This window comes from Vidua chalybeata, chromosome 28 (assembly GCF_026979565.1).
Source record: "Vidua chalybeata isolate OUT-0048 chromosome 28, bVidCha1 merged haplotype, whole genome shotgun sequence".
NCBI classification, from domain to species: Eukaryota; Metazoa; Chordata; class Aves; order Passeriformes; family Viduidae; genus Vidua; species Vidua chalybeata.
The window spans coordinates 927,191-933,942 of record NC_071557.1 but is presented as its reverse complement, the minus strand read 5'-3'; positions in this window follow the sequence as shown (position 1 = coordinate 933,942).

Here is a 6,752-nt window from a genome sequence, read left to right as displayed (position 1 = left end):
CCGTGGAGGGTGGGATCTTTCTGCCCCACGTTTGTTTCACCATGTGGAGGGTGGGATTTTTCTGCCCCACGTTTGTTCCACCCCGTGGAGGGTGGGATCTTTCTGCCCCACGTTTGTTTCACCATGTGGAGGGTGGAATATTTCTGCCCCATGTTTGTTCTACCCCACGTGGAGGGTGGAATCTTTCTGCCCCACATTTGTTCCACCCCCCAGTCCCCCTTCAGGCACAGAACTGAGGACAGGAATCTTCCTGAAGGTTCTCAAGCCCCAGGAGATCTGAGATGTGCTGGGCTTCCCCCTCCCCGTCCTTCAGCACCTCCCTGAGCAGGACTTCACCCCGGGGGCTCTGGTGAGGATATCCCAACCCCAGAGTGAAGTGAGGGCTGCAGTTCCAGCAGCCCAAGGGCTCAAAATTCTCAAAATTGAGGATTTGCATTTGTGCCCATCCCAGCTGAGCACTCACACGTTGGGATTCTTCCCACACCGAGCCCTGACTGGAGCAGGTACTCACAAAACCCATCACATCTCGCTAAACAACCTCATTCTACCTCCTCATCAGCTCATTAAAGCTCGTGATTATTAATTATTTATGCCATTATTGCCCATTATTATTTCAGGGGGTACTCAGGCTTTAAAAACAGATCAAGGAGGATTTGATGCTCACAGCATTGGGATTTTTTTAGTTTGTCTTCAGCAAAATAATTGGGGGAAAAAAACAAAACCTCTGACACCAAATCAACAAAGAGGGGGAAGTTTCAGAACTCTGTGGAAATTCTTCTTGAAGCTTAAAAACACAGGAGCCCCGTTCTTTTGCTCTTCATGGCGTTAATTCTGAATAGGAATTAATAGACTGACAAAATGAGAATTGAAAAATTGGTTCTGTCTGTGGCAGTGCTAACCCCTGCTCTGCTGGTCAGGTCAGGGGGCAGAACTTCTGCCCAGCCCCAGGGAAAATAGAGATAAATTCTTGCTGTGCAGCCTCCAGGAGCCTCTGGTGCCTCCTGTGCCCCTTTTAGCAGGAGCAGGCTGAGATTTGCACACCCAGGAGCTCCAAAAACACATCCCAGCCCTATGGGGGGACAGCAGGGAAGGAGAAATAACACAAGGCAGGATTTCCACCTGCAAAGGCACAGAATTCCAGCTTGCTTTGCTCTGCCAGGGCTACCTTAGGGATGTTTCTGGGGCTCCAGGAGCACAAACACCCTCAGGCTGCTTCTCCTGTCTCCGCAGGGAATGGATTTCCCATCCCACGCGAGGAATCCATCCTTGCAGCTCACGAGCTCCTCACAGGCCGTTTGCTGCTCCGCTGCACCTGCACTGCAGCAGGAGAGCCTGGCTGCAGATCCCACCAGCTGCACATCTCCATCAGCTGCAGATCCCATCAGCTGCACATCCCCATCCACTGCACATTTCCATCAGCTGCACATTTCCATCAGCTGCACATTTCTACCAGCTGCACATCTCCATCAGCTGCACATTTCCACCAGCTGCACATCCCATCAGCTGCACATTTCCACCAGCTGCACATCCCCATCCACTGCACATTTCTACCAGCTGCACATCCCCACCAGCTGCACATCCCCATCAGCTGCACATCCCCATCAGCTGCACATCCCCATCAGCTGCACATCTCCATCAGCTGTACATTTCCATCAGCTGCAAATTCCATCAGCTGCACATCCCCATCAGCTGCACATCTCCATCAGCTGCACATTTCCATCGGCTGCACATCTCCACCAGCTGCACATTTCCATCGGCTGCACATCTCATCAGCTGCACATCCCATCAGCTGCACATCTCCACCAGCTGCACATTTCCATCAGCTGCACATCTCCACCAGCTGCACATCTCCATCAGCTGCACATTTCCATCGGCTGCACATCTCCACCAGCTGCACATTTCCATCAGCTGCACATCCCCATCAGCTGCACATCCCATCAGCTGCACATTTCCATCAGCTGCACATCCCCACCAGCTGCACATTTCCATCAGCTGCACATCCCCATCAGCTGCACATTTCCATCGGCTGCAGATCAGCTGCAGATCCCATCAGCTGTAGATCCCCAGATTCCCAGGAGCTGCACACCCCCAGATCCCACCAGCTGCAGATCCCCACCAGCCAGGGCAGCCGGGCTATTGATTCCTGCCTCGGGCCAGGACGTTAATGAAGTGGGAATTCTGAGCCAACAACACGACTGGGCAGCGAGGAGACCTGAACTCATGAATGCTTCCAGAGAAAACCGGAATTCATGAATGCTTCCAGAGAACACCTGAATTCACTAATGCTTCCAAAGGAAACCTGAATTCATGAATGCTTCCAGAGAACACCTGAATTCATGAATGCTTCCAGAGGAAACCTGAATTCATGAATGCTTCCAGAGAACACCTGAATTCATGAATGCTTCCAAAAGAAACCTGAATTCATGAATGCTTCCAGAGAAAACCTGAATTCACGAATGCTTCCAGAGAACACCTGAATTCATGAATGCTTCCAGAGAACACCTGAATTCATGAATGCTTCCAGGGCTCCTCCAGCCATTTCAGGCAAGGGATGAGTGGAAGGGCCCTGCCTGGTGCTGCCACTGGGCTGATGTGGCTCTGGAGGGGGTCCTGGGCTCTCAGTCCAGCTGGGGCTGGCTTTGTGCTGATGTGCATCAGCAATGCCTGGTGGACACTGCCCTTATCATTTCTGCCTTCATTTCCTGCCTTTTGCTCCTTTTCCCTTTCTCCAGGTGTGGACACCCAGGGCGCTGGGAATATTTCTCTCTCTGCTTTGGGGTGTCCTGACCCCCAGGGGAGCACTGACCCTCGTTCATGGAGAAAACTTCCAAAGCCTCAAGGTAAACCAGAAACCAGCAAAGTGTGAAATAGATCGTGGGGATTGCAGGGAGCAGTGCAGTGTGTCACAGGGGTGAGGAATTTAGGGTTTAGGATTTTTAGTTTGTTCTAGATGGGTTCAAGATGGAGGCTACAGGGTGGTGACTCGAGTTCCTTTCTTCTTTCTTCTTCTTCTTCTTGGGTTTGGGTGGTATCTCGTAACTGGGCAGAAAAATCCGCATTGAGGGTCTGTAGGGGTCAGAAAGGGAAATAATTTAGGTGTCACTTCTTAATTGGGCAGCATGGTTTTTGATTAGACTTACAAGCCTTGCAGCACGAGGTCGTTGCCATTTTTGTGCTGTTTTTCCTGCGCACAGTCTGGTGCAGACGGCGCTGAAGTTTTGATAAGATAACGATAAACAGAAGCTGAAGACCGAAAAAGTTCCTGACACAGAACTGCTCCAGGAGGGTCTCCCCTGCCAGGGGAGCCCCCGGGGCGTTGCCCAGCGTGGGGCTCACAAACTCACACCCCTGTGAGATCTGGGGGGCCCTGGCTGTGCAGAGCTGAGCCCCTCTCGTTGCAGCCCTGCTGATTGACCCTCGCCGAGAGATCCCAGAGCTCCTGAGCTGCAGCTGCCAAACGCTCAGCACAGCCAGAGGAGCTGCTCTTGCCTGCTTGTTTCACAAAGAATTCTGCTCACATGTTTTCCTTCCCCGTACAAACACCTGTGGCAATGATTCTGGTAATTTATTTGGGTTTTTTTTTTTAGCTCCTGTGCTCTTCCCTCTCCTCAGTCTAATCTGTTTTCTTGTTGAATTTTCACAGAAACCATTCAAGAACTTGCTCGCACAATCAAGCAGGAAATTCCAATTATTTTTGACACAGCAAGGAAACAGCAAACTGAGAAATACCTGGAGGAGGGAGGGGGCTGGAATGGGTAAAGCAGCTGCCACAGAGGTGCTTTGTGAGTTACACAACCTCACCTCACACCATGCACTCTGCACACGCCCTGGCAAACGCCCCCCTTGCCACAAAAACTTGGTTTTGTGCAGCCTGTCCTTGTCTTTTCCTCTCCCTCCCTCAGCAAGGTAGAGGAGAGACCAAATCTGTTTTGTTTTTTGGGTTTTTTTTGCAGCACAATTCGAAGTTCTGGGCGTTTTTTCCATGCCATGAGTGCTGTGGGAGATCTGGGGTTTGAGGAGCAGTAAGTTAACACGACTTTTCCTTTCTGTGGTTGGGTTTTTGTTGGGTCATTTTTAAAAAAAAAAAGTCAACTTTGCAGTTAATTAACCTTAAAAAAAAAAAAAAAACAAACACAACAACTCCTAACAAATTATTTCAGATAACCCCTTGCTCTATTTTCTGCAGTCCCTGGCAGTCAAGATTGAAGCTAAAATAAGGAGTTAGGAATGAAAACACCAACTGTTAATGCAAGATGAGGAGATGCCCAGACTGCTCTGGTGAGGCTCGGGCTGTCTGCGAGAGCAGCAGCTCCTCATATGTTTTTGGGGTTTGCTTTCTGTGCAGGATGCTGCGAACACAGGGGAAGTTTCCAGCAGCTCCTGGCTCCGAGGGAAGCAGCAGAGCCGGGGCAGGGATTCATCAGGAGCCTGCTGCTGACGGGGTCAGGGTGGATCTCCGGGCAGCACAAACACAAACATTTCAGCAGAGCAGGAACGGAGCACCCCGAGCCAGGCAAAAAACTGAAATATCTTAGTGAGCCTTGATCTGGCTTCCCACGAGCCCCAGCAGAACCAACACAAAGGATTCTCATGCTTGAGGTGCTCCTGAGCTGGCTCTGTGCTCAAATCCTGTTGATTTTCATGCCCAATTGCAGCATTAATTAACACGAAGACGTTGCACTGCAGGGAGGAGAATGGCTGGGAGCTGATGGAGTGCCAGAGGTGGAATTTGACCTGCAGGACTCAGGGGTGGGCAGGCAGCAGGGGCTGACCATTGCAGGCACTCAGATCCCTCTGGCAAAGCCTGCAGAACCACTGGATCCCATTTCCATTGGGGCTTCTGATCCCATTCCCATTGGGGCTTCTGATCCCATTCCCACAGAGGTTTCTGATCCCATTTCCACAGAGGTTTCTGATCCCATTTCCACAGGGGTTTCTGATCCCATTTCCACAGAGGTTTCTGATCCCATTTCCACTGAGATTTCTGATCCCATTCCCATAGAGGTTTCTGATCCCATTCCCACAGAGGTTTCTGATCCCATTCCCACAGGGGTTTCTGATCCCATTTCCACAGAGGTTTCTGATCCCATTCCCACAGAGGTTTCTGATCCCATTCCCACAGGGATTTCTGATCCCATTTCCACAGAGGTTTCTGCATTCTCTCCCCAGACCTCTCGGGCTGGCACAGACCTGGCTGCTGCCTGCTGAGGGGCTCTGCAGGGGCAGTGCCAGCGTGTGGGATTCCAGGGTGGGATTCTGCTCAGGGCTGGATTTCTGTGTCCGTCTGTCTGTCCAGAGGAGCAGCCAGGGAGGAATTTGAGGTTCCTGTGTCCGTCTGTCTGTCCAGAGGAGCAGCCAGGGAGGAATTTGAGGTTCCTGTGTCTGTCTGTCCAGAGGGGCAGCCAAGGAGGAATTTGATGTTCCTGTGTCCATCTGTCCAGAGCAGAGGAGCAGCCAGGGAGGAATTTGAGGTTCCTGTGTCCGTCTGTCCAGAGGGGCAGCCAGGGAGGAATTTGAGGTTCCTGTGTCCATCTGTCCAGAGCAGAGGAGCAGCCATGGGGGAATTTGAGGTTCCTGTGTCCGTCTGTCCAGAGCAGAGGAGCAGCCATGCGGGAATTTGAGGTTCCTGTGTCAGTCTGTCCAGTGTCCCAGCGCCCCCAGCAGCTCAGAGCAGCAGTGCTCACGGGGACTGGCAATCCCAGGAGGTTTCATTTCCCAGTGTATTTATTTATTCGGCTGACTACCATCAGATGCCCGTCACCCTGGCAACCAGGCGTTTATTTACAGCTCCGGGAGCTCAGGATGGCACCGGGACGCTGCCAGGGGAATGGCTCTGGGAATGGCTGCCACGGCTCCACAGCAGGAACAGGGAGGCAGAGCACCTTTATTGCCTCTCCCCCACCCGAGGTGTCTGTCTGAGAATATTTCTGAGCATCTGCAGTTAATTAGGAACGAGCTCCTCGGGCTCCAGCAGGTGTGAGGGGTGGGGAACGTGGCAGGGAAGGTGGGGAACATTGTGGTAACAGTGGGGAACATTGCAGTGACCATTGCAGGGAGGGTGGAGAACATTGCAGGGAGGGTGGAGAACATAATTGAGGTGAGGGTGGAGAACATTGCAGTGGGGATGGAAAACATTGCAGTGAGGGTGGAGAATTTTGCACTGAGGATGGAGAACATTGCACTGAGGATGAAGAACTTTGCAGGGAGGGTGGAGAACATTGCACTGAGGATGGAGAACACTGAGGTGAGGGTGGAGAACACTGCACTGAGGATGGAGAACATTGCACTGAGGGTGGAGAACTTTGCAGTGACCACTGCAGTGAGGGTGGAGAACGCTGCACTGAGGATGGAGAACACTGAGGTGAGGATGGAGAACATTGCACTGAGGGTGGAGAAGAACATTAAGGTGAGGTTGGAGAACTTTGCAGTGAGGATGGAGAACTTTGCAGGGATGTAGGAGAACATTGAGGTGAGGATGGAGAACATTGAGGTGAGGATGGAGAACATTGCACTGAGCATGGAGAACATTGAGGTGAGGATGGAGAACATTAAGGTGAGGTTGGAGAACATTGCAGTGAGGATGGAGAACTTTGCAGTGAGGGTGGAAAACATTGCAGTGAGGATGGAGAACTTTGCAGGAAGGGTGGAGAACATTGCACTGAGGATGGAGAACACTGAGGTGAGGATGAAGAACACTGAGGAGAGGGTGGAGAACATTGCAGTGAGGATGGAGAACATTGAGGTGAGGATGG